The 23,301-nt window shown below is 41.1% G+C and overlaps 1 protein-coding gene across 11 annotated transcripts in view; it reads right to left on the minus strand.

The window, feature by feature from the left end:
- Nucleotides 1-23,301, minus strand: part of CASK (peripheral plasma membrane protein CASK) — an 832,536-nt gene that overhangs the window by 259,191 nt on the left and 550,044 nt on the right. The window lies entirely within an intron of this gene.

The raw sequence follows: 23,301 nt of genomic DNA on the forward strand, positions 1-23,301 counted from the left end.
CTATTTCAATACTCTGTGCAGATGATAAAAAAAAACTGTATACACAAGGAACTATCCACCTCACTTAGCTCTATAAGAATTCTTTATATACTCCGAAACCAATGTAATCGTATGTTAACTTTTTGCTAGAGTTTTGTTAAAAAAACACCACTTTTCATAATCCTACGTCACAGGCCTCCCTAAACATTACTCATAACAAAGTTTCTTTTAACCTTTCGGCAGTCGACGCTTAGATTGGGCTAACGATAACTGATGACCGCAGAGTTGAGCAATTGGTTAACAATCCTAACCTTATTTTCAAAAACTAGCAGAGCAAAGTGCTCATCCCGACATCCATCAGTCATCATTCAACGAACTTAATTTGATTTTTTGCTCAGTAAGTTGGTCATCGACCATCATTAGGTGAAAAGTAGCCTTGACTAGAGTACAGGGAGAGTATGGACATGTCGGAAATTTTGAGGTTAGGTGATGGAGCTCTTAGGGCCGCCAAAAGGGCAGGCAATCCATGAACTCAAATTATCCAGAGTGATTTATTATTACAATTGTAAGGATCTGTCGTTGACGAAGCTCGTATTTGACTTCGCTTTTGTATAGCTTTAGTAATTTTTGCAGGAGAATGCTCATGTATAAACATTCTTTTCCATTTTGGTCTGATATTGGAGTTTGAAGATTGGCAGTGACATTTTCCGTTTTCAAAGGTTACCTATACCCTTTTGGGCCCTAAGAGCTACATATTTCGACATGTCCATACTCTCACTGAATATTTCCTCTAGCCTTGACCTCCGAATTTACCTTTAGCATCATTCGATTACACACTGGAAAAAAAACCACATTGGATATAGAGTCCAGACTCTTGAAAACATTGACAAGAAAAAGTACTCTTGATTCAATCAGATTTAAGCTTAAATCAAAAGGAAATCCGCTCAAATTAAGAGGCTTGGTTCTTGACTTAAGCAAAAATCCGATTGAATCAAGAGTATTTTTCTTGTCGATGGTTTTAAGAGTCTGGACTCTAGATCCGATGTTTTTTTTCCCCAGTGCATTGTAGGGGTCTTTGAAACATATTGCCTTTTCCTCGAAAATAACCTCGATGGATGCCAAACTCTGTGAAGGCCGAATGACGTATGACCATCCGCATAAATCAAACCGGAGTTGAATCAGGTGCTCCTGCATGAATGTAACCGATGGTTTATGTTGATTTCCGAAGTTTCCGCAAAGAAAAAAATCCATGTTACCGCATGAACAGAGTTAACAATCACTTGGAAATAATTTCCACGCCGAAAGGAAAATATTCAGACCCATTATAAAGCGGGCCAGTAAAAATTTAGGTACCGCGCGATTTTCCGCGCCTTTTCTGGATAACGTGACAAGTTTCAAACGTAGGTTTTTTTTCGGTCTCAGCTGTATCGTTTTGGATTCCTCGTTCCAACATGAGGATTCTGTTGAATTTACTTCAATTCGGTCTCTTCGTGACGTCCACAGTGCAAAAAATTGAGGTACGGTTTTTAGACTAAACGGATGCACAATTTGTAAATCAGATCCTGAAGCTATCAGTGGCGAGGCGTAAATTATCGATTGTCGATATTTCTCCATTTGAGGCTATGGTAAGGAATCGATTATTAATGTGTTCGGTGCGAACACCCTGTGGATACTTTTCCATGGATTTAAGTGGCAGATCAATCGATATATCGTAAAGCATGCCACGCCACTGGAAGCCATCACCATTAGTAATGAATGTATGGCAGGACTCAAAAGCATTCTTCGTTGACCCGACGTATTCTGTTGTCATCTGATGTTAATGAGGGAAGTCGTTTTTTAAAACAAAAATACTTCTTCTAAAAAATTTGCTATCGTGCGCAAAGGTCCATTTTTCCAAGTTTTGTCAAATAAAATTGGGTGGTACATAGGTGTTGGTACATAAAAGATAAAAATTCTACACATGTACACGGATCTTGTGGATATTGAAACAATTGTAGTCGGTATTGAAATACTTGATCAGTTGATTGTTTTAAATGATAAAAGTTTTAAACGCAACGCGAAGACGACGTCAACAATAAGAATTTTTTCCTAGTTCAATCCTTGTCTAGTGGACTATTGCAACCAGAAACTCGACTAATACACGGAAACGTAAAAATTACCATTAAATTACCAAAAAAATTAACCAAATGCGAGTGAAAACATACATATGGCGCGGAGGCGGTCAATTTTTCTGGTGACGCTGCAAGATCTATTGGAGCGAAATATTTCCGTCCAAAACGAGGTAAAATTTTTGGCGACTTGGAAAGTATTGCTCCTTGCTAAAATTTGATCAAATGAAGAATGGGAAAATGACATCCAGATTCTATTACTTACATTTCGGAAATGAATTACAAAAAAAGTGTGTAACAGACCCATCAATTCAACAAAGACCCGTAATTTCCACGATATCATTTCCAGCTTTCGAGCACACTTAAAAATACGTTCTTTTATACATCTTGATTTTTTTATTGAATTTTTAATGACTTTCAAGAGAGTTCTTCCCAGCCACAATTTAATTATATGAAAAACAGAAAAATAACCCTTTGACTCTTCACGCTTTTTCCAAGAACTAATTGTACAAAAAATGTGCGACAGCCCCCTTTGCATCGATTGGGTCAGTTGCGCCGATCACAGAGTCGTGTTTTGATGTTTGATTATTGTAGATCAACAGAAAATAATAAGAGCTGTCCAAAATGGCAACTTTCTACGTTCAGTATTAACCGAGACATCGCCCTTTGAAACATTCTGTTTATGATGTCATCCACCGGCGATAGTGACACCTTGGTTTCTTCCACCTCGTTTTCATTAGTGATGCACATTTGCACTGGTTACTCAACGTGAAATTCGGATGAAACCAAGGTGGAAGATATCAAGGTTATCACTATCGCGGTGGATGACGTCATAAACCGAATTTCTCAAAGCGCGATATCTCGATTAAAACAGCATAGAAACTTGCTATTTGGATAGATCTTATTATTAAGCGCTCAGCCGATAGGCAGCGCTTTTTGATTTCGACTTGCCTCGGAGTACTAGTATACTAGTGCTAATGCGTTTAAATCCACTCATCGAAGCTTTCGTCCATTTTTAAAATAAGCTGTGAAACTGATTTTATGCTTTTAACATATGGCAGGTAGTTTCGCGTTTGTCTGTAAGAAAATTTCTTAGCGGCAGTAATTATTCTTATCGATTGATCGTTGAACTCAAATGAAGCCTACAAAAAAACGCGCTATGAGCTCATTTTCGGGAAACAAAATACGCGTTTCGGTTCCTTGGTACTTTGTTTCTATCAGCTGATGTTTTATTTCCATTTCCAGCCAAGTCGACGAAGTTTATACGTCCTTTCTTCATTAAATACATTTACTAACACCTGAGCGCTATTCTAATACGACAGTATTAGAACTTTCCCGCTTGTTTTCAGCTGATCTAAAAGAATCAAACATCAAAACACGATTCTGTGACCAGTACATCTGGCCCATTCTTAGCCGTGATCCGTGCACGTATTTTCTTCAGCAAGAGGACCCAAGTGACCCACGGCCGTTGGGACTTCCGCCTATCCCTCTAATAGAGGGAGCATCCACGATAACTGTCGTATCCTGCTGGTTACGTTTCCAGGACGATTGCTCCCGTTTCAGCTCCTGCATACTCCCGATTGGTCAGGTAGCTAAGGAGAAATGCGTAGAAGCTCACAGATGCTTTGCTAGGCAAGCACTCATTCTACCGTACTAAAGAAAAACGCCGAATGGACAGTCGAGAATTGTAAAATTTCCGTTCGACTTCCAATTTTTCAAGATAATGTTAAAAAACTTGTTTTAAAATTTCGGATTAAAGTACCTTGGGAGAAAATGTCGGTAATTTTGAGGTTAAGTGGTTAAGCTCTAAGGGCCCAAAAAGGCAGCTAATGAAATCAAATTATCCAACGTGATTTGTTGGTAAAATTTTTACGATCCGTCGTTGGTAAGGCATGAATTTTATTTTTTTATTATTTTTTTTTTTCGAGTCGCGGCTGATGATGGGAGCTAAGGTCCCGAAACGCGTCCCGTTATTTTAAAAAACAATTTTTACGCAAGTGTGTGTGTTTTTATCCTTGTGTTTTTAAAGAATTTTTAAAGATGAATTTTATAGTTTTTCCATAAACTCACTCATTTTTGTGGAAGATAACGCTCATTCATGAATATTCTCGCCCTAAAAAATATTTTTAGTATCCAATAATTCATAACAAATAATTTCAAATAATAATTGAAATAACTCACCACAGCCTCATTATAATTTGAGAGTAAAAAAGTTTACTGATGTTGCTGTTTCCTTACCTGAAATAAAACAGAGACAAGGAGTGATTAGTACAATAAATTCAAAGCAGAAGCGCATGACGGATGTCAAAGATAAATAAATTAGGTACCTATTTCTGGCTTTGATGTCCTCTCTGAGTGTGAACTTAGCACTATTTTACCATTCTGTTACGTAAACTAGTGTTACAGGACCACGATTTTTGGGTGTTAAAGGATTCATTTCCTATGGAATATTACTCTATGGCCTCCTAACTCGGCGAGGGATTACAGTGCTTTGCCACTGCAAAAGTAAAGAACGGAAGAAGAATTTTCTTCGGGTTTAACAAGCTTTAGAGTATGTATGAACCTACCTTCAAATGTAAAAACTTGAAACATTTTTTCTTCGGGGCTTGCAATTTTTTGAAAGAACAAAGCAGTGCAATCCCTCGTAAGGATGTATTATCATGGAATTGTTGACTTTCCATAAAAATTCATTAAAATGGTCCATTTTAGGACGCTATGTTAAGGATCTCCTTCAATCTCCATTAACCACGCTTTATATAAGTAAAAAAAAGAGGTAGGGATTTTTGAATGATAAGGGCATATTCAATTAATTGTGGTAGTACTCCAATAAATTAGTCAACAACCCAAGTGTTGCGGTACTACCACAACTACTTGGAAATGCCCATCTCATCCACCAAACAAAGGCACACATTAAGAAATTTTGAGACAGTAGTTTGGTTGGTACGGGAAGTGAAACACAAAATAACCCTAGCCTCCAGTTGACAATTTCAAGACAAGACGCCAGCTAGTTTTCTTGAAGAAATTTAATAAAAAAAACGAATGGTGAGTACCTACGTTGCAATCAGTGGAACACATTTTCCCAGTCTCTCAATTGTTTTCTGCGCTAAATTCACTGCAAACTGTACCAAAATCAACACAAAATTTATGTTGGTTTGTGTTCTACTTCCTGTATTAACCAAAACTAACCGAAGAACACAAATATTTATATCAGTGTGGTACCACGACTTTAGGAGATGCCCTCACCACTTTTTTCGAGCGCGTCTGGCTCTAGACCAATAGGTCCCGGGTTCGAATCCCGGCGGTGGCGACGAATTTTCAAGGAACTGACGAGTGGATCTGCAGAGGCGCAGACTCCACTCAGCCATAATCCCTGAAAATCTGAACAACCTGTAGCATGGACGTGTGCGAACTCTAACCCGATGCTAATTTAAGGTTGCAGAATCTTCAGGTGAATTAAAAAACCTCTAAAAAACTTTAAAAAAAAAAAAAAAAAAAAAAAAATCAAGCTGCAGTCGTGATGTGAGCAGATTTTGACTAACTTTCTATGATAAAAATATAGTTTGCCACCCGTGGAAAAAGCGGCGTGCCGGAGTCAAAGGAGCTTAAGTGTTATTCGCCGACACGATGCGGATCAAGAAATTGCACCGTCGTTTGCGGCACCGAAAAAAGTCCTTGGTATCAGTCATCAGCGCCAGAACGAGGGATCTAGCTATCCCAGCCATTGCAGCCCGTGCAGAAACCCGTAGGACTGGGAGGAATAATTGAATCTGTTTTCGCTTGAAAAAATTTGAAATTGACACCGCAAGGAGGACCATTCGATAATGCGTAAGCTCGACCGAGTAATATAAAATATAATATAATATAATAATATAAAACCTCAACCTTTCGAAAAATATAATTAAGCTTTCAGCCTCTTAGGCATTCTCTTTTTCATCAGTTCTGTTCGTTATAAATGTGTTCTTTTTTTCTTCTCCTTTTTATTATTCCTGAGAAAATCTCTGACTAAAATCAGAGAGCTCTTATCTAGTTTTATTTCCTGCCCATATGTTGATGGTAAATTTCAGCTTAAACCTATCTCAAGGTTGATACGGAATTTAGTAAATGGATTGCATTTTGCAAAAAGGAACCATTGCAATGATGTTAAGATTGTGCAACTTCTTTTGTCTTGGAGGAAATACCAGATTATCCCTTAATAGTTTCTATTTTACTCGCTAAAAACTGTAAATTTATGACAAAAATTACCATCTAAATTTCATAGTTTTTCACAATTTCCGCAATTTTATTGCAAAGGATGAAGTTGCACGATCTTAGCATCATTGCAATGCTAGTGATTCCTTTTTGCAAAATGCAATCCAAATGAAATTCCCTGACATTTCCTTGATTTCCCTGACACACTTCGGTGAAATTCCTTTAAAATTGAGGATATGACAGCTGATAAAGAAGACATGATAAAAAATAGTTTTCAGGCAAAATTTCTTGTTCGAACCTCAAACCCACTCTAGAAAGGAAATAAAGGTGATTTAATTAATTTTTCCCGACACTTTCATCATTTTCCTTGACATTCCCCGGTTTTCCCTGACTTTTTAAAATTCCCTGACACTTCCCGGTTTGCCCAATATTCCCTGACCGTGGCAACCCTACCTCTATCCATCGGAACCATTCGCTTCCACCAATAGGATCACTCCATGTTTCTTTTGTCTTCTTTGTCTATAGCTTTGTCCATCAAATTCAACAATCGACTCGCTGTCTTTGCAAACCCATTTCATTTTCAAGCCCGAACGGCAGAAATGAACCGCATCCGCGGAATACGTTTCGTTTCATTTCACGGCCGAAACGGGCGAAAGAAACGATCGAAGGAAGGGATCTGAAACGGGGCGAACTGATTGAATTAAATTAAACGGAGCAATTAGAATTAATCGGGGCTGCGGATGCAACTCGGGGGCTGCCTCGGTCTCGGCTAGTCTGGTCTCGGTTGCAGGGCATCGGCGCACACTGGACCGAATCAATAGGAGAAGTCGGACAATATGTGGAAACTTTGAGAGCTTACACGGAAAAAAATAGGTTGTCTCTGACAGCTAATGCGGTATGGTTGAAAAGTAAAAAGCCGTGAGAACCAACAAAAATAGTTGGATTCACCAGCCACGTTGACCGATGTGACCAAGCACGAATCCAATTTACCTATACGCCTAAATTAAAATCCGACTGTTGCATCTTTTAGTGGTGCAACCAGCAATGTATGTTATCATACCCTCACAAGTAGGCCAAGCCAGCAAGAATCTTACGGCGGATGTCACTGTGGCTGAGATGGACGGATTAACCATCTTGACAAAGCTGAACTGGCCATCACAAAGGCGACCCAACCATCAGGTACTGTCAGCGCGGTGAGAGTTCCCGCCTGGCTAAGCTGCGGTCCGCCATTTTTCCTTTGTCACTCAGTTACGAGTTCATCACGTTGTTGTTCGGAGTCTGTGCGCTTGGCTTTATTTATCTATATTAATCCATGTGAATTTACGCGTAATTTGCCCAAATTCGTGTTCGAATCGTTTCTACAGCTACCGTCTTCTCTTTAAATCTATCTGTTTTAACTTTCCACGCATATTTTCCGAGATTTCCTAGTTACCTGTATCGACCACTTTTTGGAGGTTATAAGAGTTGCTGCGATGAATCTGGCTAACAAAATGTGTGAATTCTGAAAACTTGAAGGGCGTTTCGCAAAATTGTTTTGTTATTTAGTGAGTGTCGGTTCTGTATAAAGTCATTGCGAAAGCGGGAAGATACGGAAGTCCCTTGAAAATGATAGACCAGTGATTATTGAATACTTCGTTCGAAAAACTATTTGTGTTAAAATTTTAGAGAATCAAAATACTCCGATGCAGAGTAAAATTTTCCTGGGATATTTGTTGAATATAAGCTTTCATCAAAATTTGCCAGTTTCTGTACCACCGTGAACTGTGGCAATTGGTACTGCGTGTAGTTTATTTTTTTAGGTATATTTTGAACTATCTATCTACTTATTATGAAATCAAACTTTTTGTGAAACTGATTTAGTTTGTAAATGATTCTTTGACGGTAAAAACAAGTTTCGTTTTGGTATCATTTACTTGAAATCGGTGAAGCAATTATCTGCTATTTCTCGTCAACTTTGCTTTAACTGCCAGTAATTGTATGTGTACCGGAATTTTTAATCAAAAAGTAAGTAAAATATCTACTACTTTCATATCAAATTTGTTTCTGATAATTTGAGTTAATATTTAAAAATATATGTTGAGTGGATGTTAGAATCCATAAAGTTCGTCGGAGCATCTGGAATTCGGGAAGCTTGAAATTACCATACTACGCAGTCGGAAACGCCACACTAGCATGGTGTCAGCCGTATCGTGTAATTTACAATACTGGTATATTGGTAACTAACTAAACTGCGCAGCTTCATTGGAAAAAAGCAAGAAGACAGCATGGTTAATAATAACCAAACACTGGTAAATCCGATCATATTTTTTTGTAGCGTGTGTAGTAGGAATAAAAAGTATAATAAAGAAAAAAACAGGCTGTGCGATTTAAAGAAATGAAACAAATGATCACAAATACAAATCTAGATTCGAATTCAGCTATCAAACTCAAGCAGATCGACGTTGACGGTTAAATACAGATTTTTTGTGCTCCTTCTTCATCGGTCGTCATAGCTCAATCGTTAGGGTGTTAGGTTAGGATTAGGTAGGTCCAGGTTCAATCCCATATAATGGGTTGAAAAAAATTCTATCGTAGTAAATTAAGTTGAGTAAATTAACAAATTTCATATTTTTCATTTTTACAACTTAGCGTTCTCAGATATTTATTTTATGGGGCTCCTGGCCCCTATTTTCCATTAAAAGCCCCGAAAAATTGTAGCAATGACCGTAAGCGGGCATGGCGGCCGAGCGCTCGGGTTGATCTAACCATCTCCGCAGGGCTGACCCAGCCGCGCGGCATGAAGGCAGCGTCACTACCTGCTGGTTGTCGATCTAGCCAACAATTTGGTTGGCGCGGTTTTCAGCTTTCGAAGATGGTCGAATCGACCATCTTCATGGCTGCACGAGACAACCTTTTTTTTCCGTGTATATGGAGATGTTGCATGTGCGAGGGATTTGCGATTTGACCATTGTTTCTTATGTAAAAGTTTGTAAGAAACACGATGGTGCCACTGGTTTTCTCTGAGATCATCTCCCAAGCTCAAAAAAGCTCTCAGAGTGAGGCTAAAATGGAGGGGATATACCACCCTACCCTGAGAGTCCACCTCTACATCAAAACAAACTCTCCATGCAAAGATAGGGAGCAAATACATTAGCAGGGTTGCAGTGTTTTCAGTTTTGGAGTCCCCAAATAAAGTGGCAGCCCTGTCAATGTATTTGCTCCCTATCTTTGCATAAAGAGTTTGTTTTGATGCAAAGGTGGACTCTCAGGGTAGGGTGGGATATCCCCTCCATTTTGGCCTCATTTTGAGAGATTTTTTTGAGCTTGGGAGATGATTTCAGAGAAAACCAGTGGCACCATCGTGTTTCTCGCCAACTTTTACATAAGAATCAATGATCAAATCGGAAGCCCCTCACACATGCAACATCTCCATTCTCGAAAATACGAAGAAACGAAGTTCAAGAGTGGTCCTTTTGGGTTTTTCGTGAAATTTTCTTTCAGGCACACCCCTCGATATTGAGTTTGTGCCTATATGAATATAAACATTTGAAATAGCCAAAAAATTCACGTCGGACCTTCTATGGTGGCTCGATCCACTGTGCGGCGCGGCGACGCACGCATTTCAATTAATCCGGGGGAGCACGAATCCCCCGCCCCCTTCCCCTACCGTACGTGCACCCCGAAAGTATTTGCAATGCGAATCACCTTTGCCCCCCCCCCCCCTCGGAGCGCGGACAGCGACGGTAACGAAGTTCGCGGTCACGGTGGGAAAAAAGGGTTTGAGGGGGGGGAGGGGGATGTTGGGGAGGCGTAACAGTTAATGGACTATAAGAACGTTTCTCTCTTCTCGAGGGTCGGCCGCCTGGATAGATACCTGCCTGCGTTGTCGGATTTCGAGGTTTTTGTTATTTTTCTAGTGGACCACGTTTAGCAGAAAATATTTAGGAAAGTATTGTTTGTAAAAGCATGGGAACAAGTATTATCCAACAAAAAGCGACATCATAGAGAAAAAAAAAAGAAAAAGGAAAAAAGGGCAAAGAGGCAAAAGGAATTTGCCTTCATTTGAGGAGATGGGCAAAATGAGCTCCCTTAGATAGGAATAGTTGGACCGCGTTTAGCAGAGAGGAACTAAGCCACATCAGCTATTGCCAAAAACTGAGCAAGTTAATTTTTGACAAGAGATCGTATGAGCGGAATTTTGTGAAAATTTTAAGGGATTTGCTTCGTACTATGTAGAAAATGCAGTAAGATTTGCACAAAAATCCGCACAACCGTTTCCAAGTAAACAATTATACTGCCCAGTTCATGGCAATAGCTGATGAGGCTTGTTTCCTTTCTGCTTAACGCCATCCAAATTTCATGCGAGATTTGGCGGATTTTCGCGTTCGGATTAGGTTCCTTTTTTAGAAACATGCCTGCTGTCAGTATCACCGTTGAAATTTTGAACAATCAGAATGGAGATGTTGCATGTGTGAGGCATTTGCGATTTGACTGTTGATTCTAACGTAAAAGTTCGCGAGAAACACGATGGTGCCACTGGGTTTCTCTGAAATCAACTCCCAACCTCAAAAAAAGCTCTCAAGTTGAGGCCAAAATGGAGGGGCATCCCACGCTATCCTGAGAGTCCACCTCTACATCAAGACAAACTTTTCATGCAAAGATGGGGAGCAATAATTACATTAGCAGGGTTGCCGTGTTCTCAGTTTTAAAGTCCCCAAATAAAGTGGCAGTCCTGTCAATGTATTTGCTCCCTATCTTTGCATGGAGAGTTCGTCTTGATGTAGAGGTGGACTCTCAGGATAGCGTGGGATATCCCATCCATTTTGGCCTCAACTTCAGAGCTTTATTTGAGCTTGGGAGTTGATTTCAGAGAAAACCAGTGGCACCATCGTGTTTCTCGCGAACTTTTACATAAGAAACAGTAGTCAAATCGCAAATTCCTCACACATGCAACATCTCCATTATGATGCAAGTTCACAAAAATGTGTGCAGTTTACTCATCACCATCACCTCATCGTCGTTGCTGTTGCTCAGTTTGTCGTTCATTGTGTCGCACAGAGTACCGATATTTTGGAAAAATTAGTTGCTTTTCGAGGTTTCTGGTTCAACTGTTCACTCCCACCCAGTTTTCGACCTACCTTCGATGAGCCAGAAATTGTGGTTCCTAATATTATAAAATGAAGTCCGAATCGACGATGTAAGTCCGCAATCACGTGTCTCGGTTTGCGACGTCGGAGACTTCGTGTCATACTTTATTTTTTAAACGGTAAACTACTCAACTGCAATTCTTCAAAACTGCCGTGATTTTTCTTCTCTGTGTGAAGAAAGTTTGTCAGAAACTTCAGGGAATGATCTCGTACGTGGTTGCGGACCTAAGCCGCACCGTCGAAATGTAACGCCGTACAAACCGCGCCGCCCGAAGCAGTATCAGAGAATTAAAAAAATTTAAAAAGCCTTCAATTTTTAGAGTATGTAATACGGGCAACCGTCAAGCACGTATAGTTGTATTCAAAAATTGATTTCCGAACTTTACGTCGCTTGAGTCGCTTTCAACGTAAAATTTGGTAAAGACACGATGCTTTAATTCGTTCACATAAAAAAACTTTTTGTCTCGATAGCAATTCTTTATTGTTGATCGGATAGAAATTATTGTTAACATGAACTTACTGATACTTCTGTGGGAGCAATACTTTTGATATCGATAGCAATGCTGTATTAAGACTATGACCCAAATAATTCTTACCATACAAGTACAATTGTAAGCACGACTGGGAAAGTAGATTACACCTTAGTTTTTGAACACTTTTGTAAAATGGTTGAGTGTATTTAGATTAAGGTAATTGCTCAGTTAAATTTGGCAAAAGCTGATGTGGCTTGGTTCCTTTCTGCTAAACGCGGTCCAAATATCCAAAAATGTTGAATCTTCAGCCGTCTAGTTCCCTTTTTTTTCGGCGAGAAGGAGATGTTTCTCGATTATTTTGGCTATTAGCATCGTAGGCTGTACAGGCCTATTATGGCTATAAGTATATAGTCTCCTGTCTTTACCTTGGCGCTTCAGCGGCTCACCACACAATTTCAGTTTCCAAAAACCGGAATCGAACTCTATTACGCTCGAGCGGTAAACCTATTTATTTCGCAGCTCCATATCGAACGAACAATACGTCGCCCGGCTGACAAAAGAGCGTAAGTACACATTGAGATGAGCCCAGAAAGGCATTGAATTATATGGACGATAAGGTTCATTGCCGTTCGCAGTTACGCTTGTATGTCAGTAGGGCGACGAATGACGGTACAGGAGCGCTCAAAGAGAGTCATCTCCGTCGAACTTCCCTTTCTCGCGCTCATAGGATCAAAAGCTCTACAATTTTCAAATCCGCCGCACATAATTTTCCGACACGACTCACAGCACTAATAGGATTCTATACGCCGGCAGAATTTCCTCCATAATGCACTCGCTCCGTAAAGTAGATTCGTTTGTTTTAACCCGGATCAATCGATAGCCGGAATGCTGTTAGAGCCGATGTTATTATTTTTATTTCATTTGTAAGCATCTGCGATTTACGCTTCTAAAATGTGTGCCACAAACTCATTTTATTGCGTTTTTTATGTTCCGTTTGGACCGCGTTTAGAAGAAAGGAACCAAGTTACATCAGCTATTGCCAAGTTTAACTGGGAAATTTAATTTGTTCCTTCAGGAGAACGTTTGTGCGGATTCCTCTGAACATTTTAAGGAAGTTGCTTCCTTCTATGCAGAAAATTCACTGATATTGGCACGAAAATCCGCACTACTTTTTGCATGTAAAAAATTAAATTCCGATTAAATTTGGCAGTAACTGCTCTGGCTTGGTTCCTTTTTGCTTAACGCGGTCCATTTTTATATGGGGCGATGGGTCAATCGGTATTTTACAAAATCTGATAGAGGAAAAAGAAGAGTTGGTCTCTTAATCGGGAATGTGTTTCAAAAATTACGGTGAGCGCATCGGATAGGTTCAAAATTCACCCGTACCTTCACGAACTGTCGAAGAAATAGGCGCTTTCTTGACTCTCCGCTTCAAAAAACACGATACAGCATTTGCATGACACAGATAAGTCACCTTTGTTTCAAAATTTTACTCAAAATTTGAAACGACTCACCACTGGTTGCAGTTCTCAAGTATAGTCGAGCAACGTATCAAACGCTGTTCACCCGACGCCTGCAAATTTCTGCTTCCTAAGACAATTATAGATGTAGTAAAACATTCAACAACAGTTTTATTAATTACTTCCCAAAATAAGTAATAGCGTAAAAATGCATTTAGCATAGCGTAAATTATTCCCAATTTCCCAAATACCACCAGTTTACAGCATTTCTCCTAATTAATTCAGACGTATTACCAAAACCCAGCAAAATTAAAACGTAGACTTCTGGATGCCCAAGAAACCAGAACAAGTGAACAACAGAACAAGCAGCAGAATCTCCTCTTCCCAATGGATCATAAAAACACAACACAAAAACTGTCAAAATTACGACATTTTAATAACATAGTAAAAGTGGGAAGGAAATGTTCAGTATCAAGGAAAATTTCGGACGAAACGTCGTAAATTGATAATGTCCTACAACGTATCCATCTAACTTTACCATCTGTTATTCCAGTCCCTTTTTCCATTATTTACATTTCAAATTTAGTCGGAAGCGAAACATGCGCCACCCCCCCCCCCCGCCCCCTTTCCGAACTTTCGTCGCATCCACTTTGTAAAACGCCAATGAAGCGTTACCAAAGTGGGCGAACGTTTAGTGCCGTGCTACGGAAGAACGCCGTGCGAGCCTTCAGACGTTGCCAAGGTTCCTTCGGTAAAAACCGAATTTACTGAGGAAATTTTTCCCAAAATTTTCAGATAGTTTTGTACGCAATTTAATCTAAAATATCTGGAAATCTCGAAGAAATGTGTGCATGAATGTCGTCAAAAATACACGTTTTATCAAAGGAAATTTGGTAACTCTCGCACGTTCATACGGCGTTCTTCCTTAGCACGGCAGTTTAGTACAGTTGCAGTGATTAGCATTGCAAAGTTCGACTTCGACGAGGGGGATTTCAAAAGGTTTACAAAGACTAGAGCACGGGGAACATCGTTGCCGGACCGCACGCGTGCCACCGTAAAGCCCCCTTTTTAAATTGAAACAATGACAACACCGGCATCGGGAGGGTGTCATGGAGGCGGGGCGGAAAAAAGGGGGAGGGAACACGAGCTCAAAATACCGTGTCATTTAAATGCGATTAAGTCTTTGCTCAGGCTCCGAATTTTGCACCTTGGCTGATTTGAACTTAAACAAACGGATCCACGCCCCGTCGTGTTGAAACAGCGTGTGTGACACGATGTCACTGTTTGAGTTGCGGGGTTTTCGGCGTGAGCGCGGCAGGCATATGGGCGTATTTCTGTCAAACGGAACTATGTGCAGTATTACGTGAGCCCTGTTATGTATGTATCCTTGTGGGTCTCAGGGCTCATGTCTTAATGCACATAGATCTGTTTGATAGAAACACATCCATATCATAGCGGAAATGCCGCAAGAATTCCATTAGCGACGCCGCGAGAAATTATCCATGGTGGGTCGGACCTCTTCTCGCGCATCTGAGCGAGGAGGTTAATGGAACGCCTCGCCGGAGAAACGACGTAAGTCCTGCAGGGATTATGTTATGTTTATGTTTTTTTTCAGTTGTGACGGAGGTCGGCCAGGAGACGGAAGCCTTCCCGTGCTTGAACATGCATTAAAAATAAATCGAAGAGAGGAAGATTGCAACAATCTTGCCGGGTATTGCGAGGCCTCGTGTTTACCGAGGGTAGCCCGCGCAATCCCGCGCATGCCGTGGGGTTTGTTCAGCGGAGGTTTTCGTTTTCCGAGGCGGCGTCTTTAAATGACTCTTTTTCGCGGATGATTTTGTGCCTCGCCGGCTTTCGTGTGTACACAGGAGGAGACAAACTCGAAGCGCTTCGCTGCAGACGCTATTAGTGGTGACGTCACCAAAGGGATTCTCCATTATATCGAATTGGATCCAAACGATGAGATGGGATAACCTCTTCCAATGCTACCGATGAGAAAAAATCGATATATCGACGGCGTGAGTCGGCAATCACAGAACTCGTATGCGGTGTCTGAAAATATCCGCCTCTACGTTATTTGTTTAAAACAGAACAAATTTACGTAATTCCTTGAAGTTTACGCAGAATTTTCTTCGCACAGAAAAGAAAAATCACGGCAATTTCAAAGAATTCACGTTGAGTAGTTTTCCGTTTAAAAAATAAAGTATGACAGGAAGTCTGCGACGTCAAAAACCGAGTTATGTGATTACCGACTTACATTGTCGATATATCGCTCCTCTGTAACATGGCACTACTAGCGTCTATGCAAATTGGATTATTATTATTATCGTATAGCCCTTGTTCCCATTTTTGTCGATTTGGATTCCAAAGATGAGCTCTGAAAAAATAAAGGGAAAAAAAACACTCACAAAGAAAAATATTCACTGAAAAAAAATTTTCTCGAGATATTATTTTGACTTAAAGCGATATTTCCTGTCGACTTTTCAGGACTTTTCGGTGGAATTGCGAGCAAAATTATCTGAAAAATTGATATAAAAATATTCACAAGTTGACCAGGAAATTTGTGTTTTATCGGGAAATTTGATAACGCCTGGAGGTTCATGCGGCATTCTTACTTAGTACGGCAGTATTGCTTAATTTTCGCTCAAGTTTTGTACAAAATATCACGCAGCATTCTCAGACTTGGAACTTCGTGAGGATAGTCCTCATAATTTAGTGAACTTTTCTGGAAAGTTTCAATGCATCATGTATTTCCATTCCCTGTCAATATGATAAAAATACGAAGAAATTAGGCAACCTGAAATGAGGGGCTTGAAAGACGAGGCGCATAAGTGCAGTTTTTGCTATTTGGGGAAATAGGTATTGGAAATGTCGAAATTACAAGGATCCTTCCAGCGAAGAGAAAGTTTAAACATGACTTTTTGGTGCTTAAAAATTGGAATTTGGGACCGAATTTTTCACAGCATATGCATTAAGACTAGTTTTACTTAAAATCATTGACACCTCAAATTTTTCAAAAACAGCGCTTATGTGCCGTGTTCTCAAAGCCCCTCGAATGGGGTTGTCAAATCCATCCATACAATGCCGAATTCCTCTAAATGTATATTTAATGGGCGTATTTATGTTGACAGGCACTAGACAGAAATAAATAAAATGCAGAGGAACTACATGCACAGGATTTTGATGAAACTCCTTAGTACATAGTTCCTTTTAAAATAAATCCATTCAAATATATGAAAAACGGTTTTGAACATTCACTCATTTGTACCCTCACCCTTCATAGGATGGAACCTCCCGGAGACGCACCATTTGCTCATTGCAGGAACCGTTCAGTGGCGTGGCGTGCTTTGCGATGATAGATCGATCGATCTGCCATTTAAACCTATGGGAAAGAATCGATTCACAGGGTGTTCGCAACGAACACTATGGTAATCGATCTTTCACCACAGCTTAAAAGGGGGAAAGATCGATAATCGATCATTCCCGCCTTTCCACAGGAGCAGTTCCTGCTTCAATAAACTTGGATCTAGAGAAAGCAGGAACCAATGAGAGGGACAATCTAAGTTTTAGTACGAAGTTTCAACTTTCAAGGGACAGACCTGAGTTCTCAGGAACTTCGCGCTAAGCTTCGACATCGGGAACTTCTTCTTATCACGAGTCTCTGAGGATCACGTCTCAAAAAGAAGTGTCGCTACCTTCTTCCAGGATCCTAGAACTTTTTAGTTCCAACTCATTAACCTACCCTTAACAAACTCAGTATCTGAGCCATCAACTTTAGAATAATTATTCTCGTCAACGATGAAACAAAGTGCTTTGTATCGAGAACTCTACGCCGAAAATGTTCGCAGATAAAATAAAGTGGGGGAAATCGGCAGTGTAGACGTCGTTCCGTAAATGACGTCAGACTATTCCCCGACTTTTGAACTTTCTGCCTCCTTTATGTCAAGCAAAGTGAACCCCCAAAAAGTTGTTGTTTTACTCACAAAAAATCGGCTCTCTGCTGTTTTTAATCAAAATTTGTTTGTAAAAGGCGCTCCAGCCCATTATACTGCCGTGCTGAGAAAAACGCCGTATGAACTTTCAGGAGTTGCCAAATTTCCTTGATTAAAACTTGTAAACTTGAGAATATTTTCCTTCCAGTTTTTTTTTAGATAATTTTGTTTACAATTTCAACGAAAGTTTCTGAAAATTTAAAGGAAAAATATTCATTGAGTTCCTCAAAAATAAACATTTTACCTTTTCATTCCAAGATCAGGGTGTCTACCAGTTATGAAAAACCAAAATTGAGGACTTTTGGTGACTTTTAGAGGTGTTTTTTCAAGAAAATCGGGGACTTTTCTCCCGAATTAGTAAGAGAAAGGGAACTACTTAGAGCGTTAAAGGCGTATTTTATGCGACTAATTTTACAAGTCATAATGAACCGATGAAAACATACGAAAAACCAAGCATTACTTCAGTTATTTTATTCCTTGTTATACCGCTCCGCCGAAAATTTGAAAATGTCGGTGTTTAGGACAATTTTTGTCATTTTTTGGGGACCTGAACAAGAAAATCGGGGACTTTCGGGGATATTGGAGACACGCCTTCCAAGATAGGGGATAATCGGGGACATTGGGGACCGGTAGACACCCAGATACATACTGTAGGGTGTGAAATAAACGTAACATGAACGAATAAAACAAGTACATACTCAAGATTTCATTTCACTAGGCGCTCTCCCTATGCTGCCGTGCTAAGTAAGAACACCGTAAATCCATCAAGATTTTCCCACGTTTTTTGGAACTTAGCACTTTATAACATAAAAACTGTTTAACCCATGCACTTCAAATCTTCAAGTTAAGTTCTTGATAGTATTTGTGGAAGAAATCTGTAAAAATATTGTGTCAAGGTAGACAAGTTTTTCTGCTATGTTACGTTGTTTCCAAAACATGTAAAATGGCGTTTACGGCGTTTTTGCGTTGCACGGCAGTATCGAAGACTCACAAAATCTGGATGGAGTCCGCGGTGTTTCCTCAGCGCGACAGAAGCTCTCCTCCCTCAAATCCGTTGGAAACAAAATCAATCACATTTGGTGAGGTCCCGAACATTTCCTGCCGCCTCCGAGGCCGCAGGTCCGCAGAGAGCGGAGCGAACCCCGAAACGAGAGCGAAGCGTTCGGAAATTATCCGCGGCGGAAATGAATAGCAGGTGAGGGTATGTAGAGGACTCTCCTGCGGTAGTGACCACTATTTCCTCAGAGCGGATGTAGCCTTTCCCGCTCGGGTGTCGCAGAACGATCGAGGCGACAATCAACAACCGGAGCGACAACGCGTACATCAAGTTCAGTATAACATCGATAGCCTAAAGCACCCGAGTGTCAAGGCTCTGTACGCAAAGCGCCTGGATGAAAAGTTAGGAGATGCGTGCGATGGCAGTACGGAAGAGCGGTATGAGTTTATCAAGAATTGCGTTCACTCGGCGGCAGCGGAGGCCCTGGGGGTTTCTGATCAAAAAAATGATAACAGAAAACCGTACTGGTGGGATGCGGAGGTAGAGGAGGAAATAAATGTGAAAAGGAATAGGTATCATCAGTTTCTCTCTTCCCAAAAGTTGGATGATAAAATTATTTACAGACAGGCTCAAGCAAGAGTCCGTCGGGTAATCACTCGGAAGAAGAATGAGGCTTGGGAAGAAAGCTGTATGAACATAAATACCTACCTTGGAGGTCGGAAAAGTACGGAAGGCTGGAAAGTGATCAAAGGGTTGCGGCGGAATAAAATGCGCGACATCATATCTCCGATACCAATTGACAAGATGGAGGACTATTTTAAAGATTTATTAACGGAGAGGCGACCCGAGTTTCAAGGCGGAGTCATAGGCACTAAAGAAGATTCCAACGTGGAGATCCAGCTCCAAGATGTAGTGAAGGCTGTGAGGGAGTTGAAAACTCGCAGAGCTCCTGGACCTGGGGGTATACCGGCAGAGTTGATAAAATGTGGCACCGGTAAACTATTTGAACATCTTCGGAAACTTATGCAAGACTGTTTGCGTGGTTCCGAAATACCAAAGGATTGGAAGGAATCTTGGATTACTCCCAGTCATAAGAAAGGTAGTAAACAAGATTGCGATAATTGCAGAGGTATATCGGCCACAGGAACCTTGAGCAAGGTCTATGGTAAAATTCTCAAGGCAAAGGTCGAAGAGTTTTGGAGCGGCCAGGAAGCCGAAGAACAGGCTGGTTTTAGAGCCGGTAGGTCTACCGTCGACCATCTGTTCACCATTACCCAGGTCATCGAGAAGAAAAGGGCGGTCAGCCAGGAGCTGCACTTGGTGTTTGTGGATCTTCAGAAAGCTTATGACAGCGTGCCGTTAGTGAAACTTTGGGAAGCCTTGGAAAAAAGGGGTTTTAGCAAAGGACTTGTGGGGGCAATTAAATCATTTTATAACGGGACGATAGCAAGAATTAAATGTCGTGGAGAGTTGTCCGGAGGTTTCTTCGTCACAAAAGGACTAAAACAAGGCTGTTGTTTGTCACCAACACTATTTAAGGTATACCTAGAGCACGTTTTAGAGGAATGGAAGAAGAAGGTTGCAGGAATGGGCGTTCCACTCCTTGATGGGCAGACCCTTTATACTCTATGCTTTGCCGATGACCAGATCGTTGTAGCTCAAGATGAGGAAGATGCAGATTACATGACGCGGAAGTTGGTCGAAGAATATCGGAAATGGGGCATGGATGTTAGTGTGTCCAAGACAGAGAAGCTGGTCGTGGGAGCAGCGCATCAACGGCAAAGCATAGAGCTTGAGGATGGACGGCGCATCGAAGAGTGTGATGAGTACAAGTATCTCGGTGTCTGGCTTGATCAGGATGGAAGGATGGATAGAGCAATTAAGGACAGGATCATCCAAGGCAGGAGAGCCATCGCGATGCTGAACGGGGTGCTCTGGGATCAGAGCATCTCAAAGGCAAACAAGCACCGGATATATGACGCCATCGTTAAAAGTATCGTGCTCTATGGTAGTGAAGTGTGGCCTTTGACGAAAAGAACGCAAGAAATGTTGAGGGCAACTGAAATGGATTTTTGGCGGCGATCTGCCGGCATTTCGAGACGGGACCGTGTCCGTAATGAGAGAATTCGCCAGGTGATGAAGGTTGAGAAAGATATCGTGCACGACGTCATGTCCAGGCAGTTATGCTGGTATGGACATGTGCAAAGAATGTCGGAGGAGAGGTTGCCCAAACAAGTTTTGGATTGGGTACCACCTGGGAAGAGGCGACGGGGACGTCCCGTAAAGGGTTGGCGGCAGGGCGTTGACGAAGAGATGTTGCGGTGTCAGTTGCCCGATAACCTCTGGGAAGACAGGCATATGTGGCGTTTGGGTGTCGTGGAACGCCAAAGTGCGTTGTAAAGCGACTTTATATAACTGAGGAAATGAATAAAGGAGCGTCGGACCCGGGGGACGGGGGGGGGGGGGACCAAGAGATACTAGCGATTGGTGAGAAAACGCGGGCGACGTCAACATCGAGAAGAAGAAGAAGGCGGAGGAGGCGGCAGTGGTGGGCGCTCGGCTCGGAGATAGCGAGGGACGGAGCGAGCAGCGGAGCTCCCTTTTTTCCAATCGCATCGAACGTTCATCGAATCAATTGCCGTTTCCGCGCGACGCCGAGCCCTAGGGGCCGACGCCGCCGCCGCGCCACCGCGCCGAGCCGCGCAAAAATATAATTAAAGCGATAAAACGAAATTAAAGTTCATAAACGCCGGGCGCTCCTGGGTGACGCGGCGTTGCCCGATTTTCGCGGGTCTGACGGCCACTCAAAGGTAGAGAACCCATATTGAGAGAGTATGGCCACTGGTGTTACCACCTCTGATTGGTAGTAGCGTGGCGTGAATCGATTGTTATGCCATGTAAACCTATGGTAAAGAATCGATTATAAAGGCGTTCGCTGCGAACACCCTGTTTATCGATCCTTTTTCATAGGTTTAAATGGCATACCAATCGATACACCGCAAAGCACGCCACGCCACTGCTGATTGGCTCAGCCATCTTAGGCTGAATTAGGCTTAGGAGCCCTTAGGACCCAAAAATGGCGGACGCCATAAATTAATGTAATGCAAAATGACTCAAAATGTAGTTTTCTATGTTGATCGTAACGAGAAATTTACTCAAATGCACTGTTGCGACTTCTTTACATATTTTTAAGGCTAATCGTGTGCAATTTTTGAGAAAAATTATCTTAGATGTAGTAAGGTTGGCAGCAAGTGGGGATGGTGATAACCGTCAATAGTTGGCAATGACCCCCCTCCCATCAACAATAACCAAAACAAAGCAGCGCCATTTTGGGGTCCTAAGCCTCTCCATGGGGCCCAGTGGCCATACTCTCTCAATATAGGTACTCGACACAAAGGTTGCCGTGCTAAGGAAGAACGCCGTATGAGCCTTCAGACGTTGCCGAGTTTCCTTCGGTAAAAGCCGGATTTACTGAGGGAATAAAGAATTTGCAAGTGTCTTAAACATCATTCTTTGAAATTTTCACAGAATTTTCGTTGAGCATAGAAGAAAAATCACGACGGTTTTTCAGACTTGCCGTTGAGTTGTTTCCCATTTAAAAAAAAATATGACAGGAAATCTGAACGTCGCAAACCGAGATAGGGACAGTGGCGTGGCGTGCTTTGCGATATATCGATTGTTATGTCACTCAAACCTATGGAAAAGTAAAGTATGGTAAAACAGGGCGTTCGCAACGAACACCTTAATAATCGATTATTTACCACAGCTTAAAAAGGGGAAACATCGATGGATCGCAAAGCACGCCACGCCACTAGATAGGGAGTTTCACCGTCGATTTATTTTGTGAGGAAAGTTCCGTACTCCTCGAGGAGGCCTTTCATTCTTAATATGTTGGAGCGCCTTCAATTTTGTATGATACTGTGCAACACATTTGTTGTGAAATAGTTGCTTCAGGCGCCGCGACGTGGCACACTGTACTGCGGCGCGGCGGGCGACCGACAGCGCATTGGCGCCTACAAACCTAAGTGGATACTTCCAGCATTGCGTGAAGTATCCCTCTAGGTTTGTAGTCACCAGTGCGCGTTTCGCGCTGGCAGCGCGCTGCTCCGCTCTAAGTTTCGCTCTGCATGGATTATTCTCTTTTAAATAGATGAAAAAAAATAAGTATTCAAGGAACATATAATGAGTGTTTTGTCAATGTTAAGGTTGTTCCGTGTCAAGTTCAATGATTTCCAAAGTACTTTAATTTTTTCTTTTATATTTTGTGCTTTTACTATGCTGCAGCGTGGTGTACGCGCAACCAAACGCTCATAATTGGACGTATTTACCTTAAAATATCTATGTATAAATTGGTTAAAACCAAGGATTGCGTGCTTCTTAGTTTTTTTTCTCTCTCATTCATTTTTGCAAGTTCCTTTCAACACAACTACGGCTCATTGAGATTAATATCACTGCCATCGCATTGCAATGGTTTTACAAATATTTGCCACGTTTTAAAATGTAGATGTTCTTAAAATGAAGTAATATTTTCTTAAACAAACAAAAAAGAAAAAGAAAAAAAAGGTATATGTAAGGTATATTTTATATTTAACATTTTAAGGGTAGATAAAACCAGATATTCAGCAATGAAACTTTGAAAATAGGAATCAAAATAAGAAAGTAACATTTCAATTAAAAATTAATCACCATACAAACACCTTCTTCTCTCTCGATTTTCTCATTCCCATATTGTCGTTATAATTTTAAATACGAACTAAAATATGACGCTTGGACGAAGTCACTGCTGCCTAATTTACGCGTGGATGTACTGTAACTACTGGATAAAAAAGGTGCGCGGAGAAAAATTCGTTGACAAAATGTCCTAAAACCGCTAAGGGCTGAATTTATAGTCGTTATTTGAATGAGTTCGAGGATCACATTTTAGCTAATCTACAAAAATCAAACATCAAAACACGATTCTGTGACCAATGCAACTGAC

This window comes from Bemisia tabaci, chromosome 10, assembly GCF_918797505.1.
Source record: "Bemisia tabaci chromosome 10, PGI_BMITA_v3".
Classification (NCBI taxonomy): Eukaryota; Metazoa; Arthropoda; class Insecta; order Hemiptera; family Aleyrodidae; genus Bemisia; species Bemisia tabaci.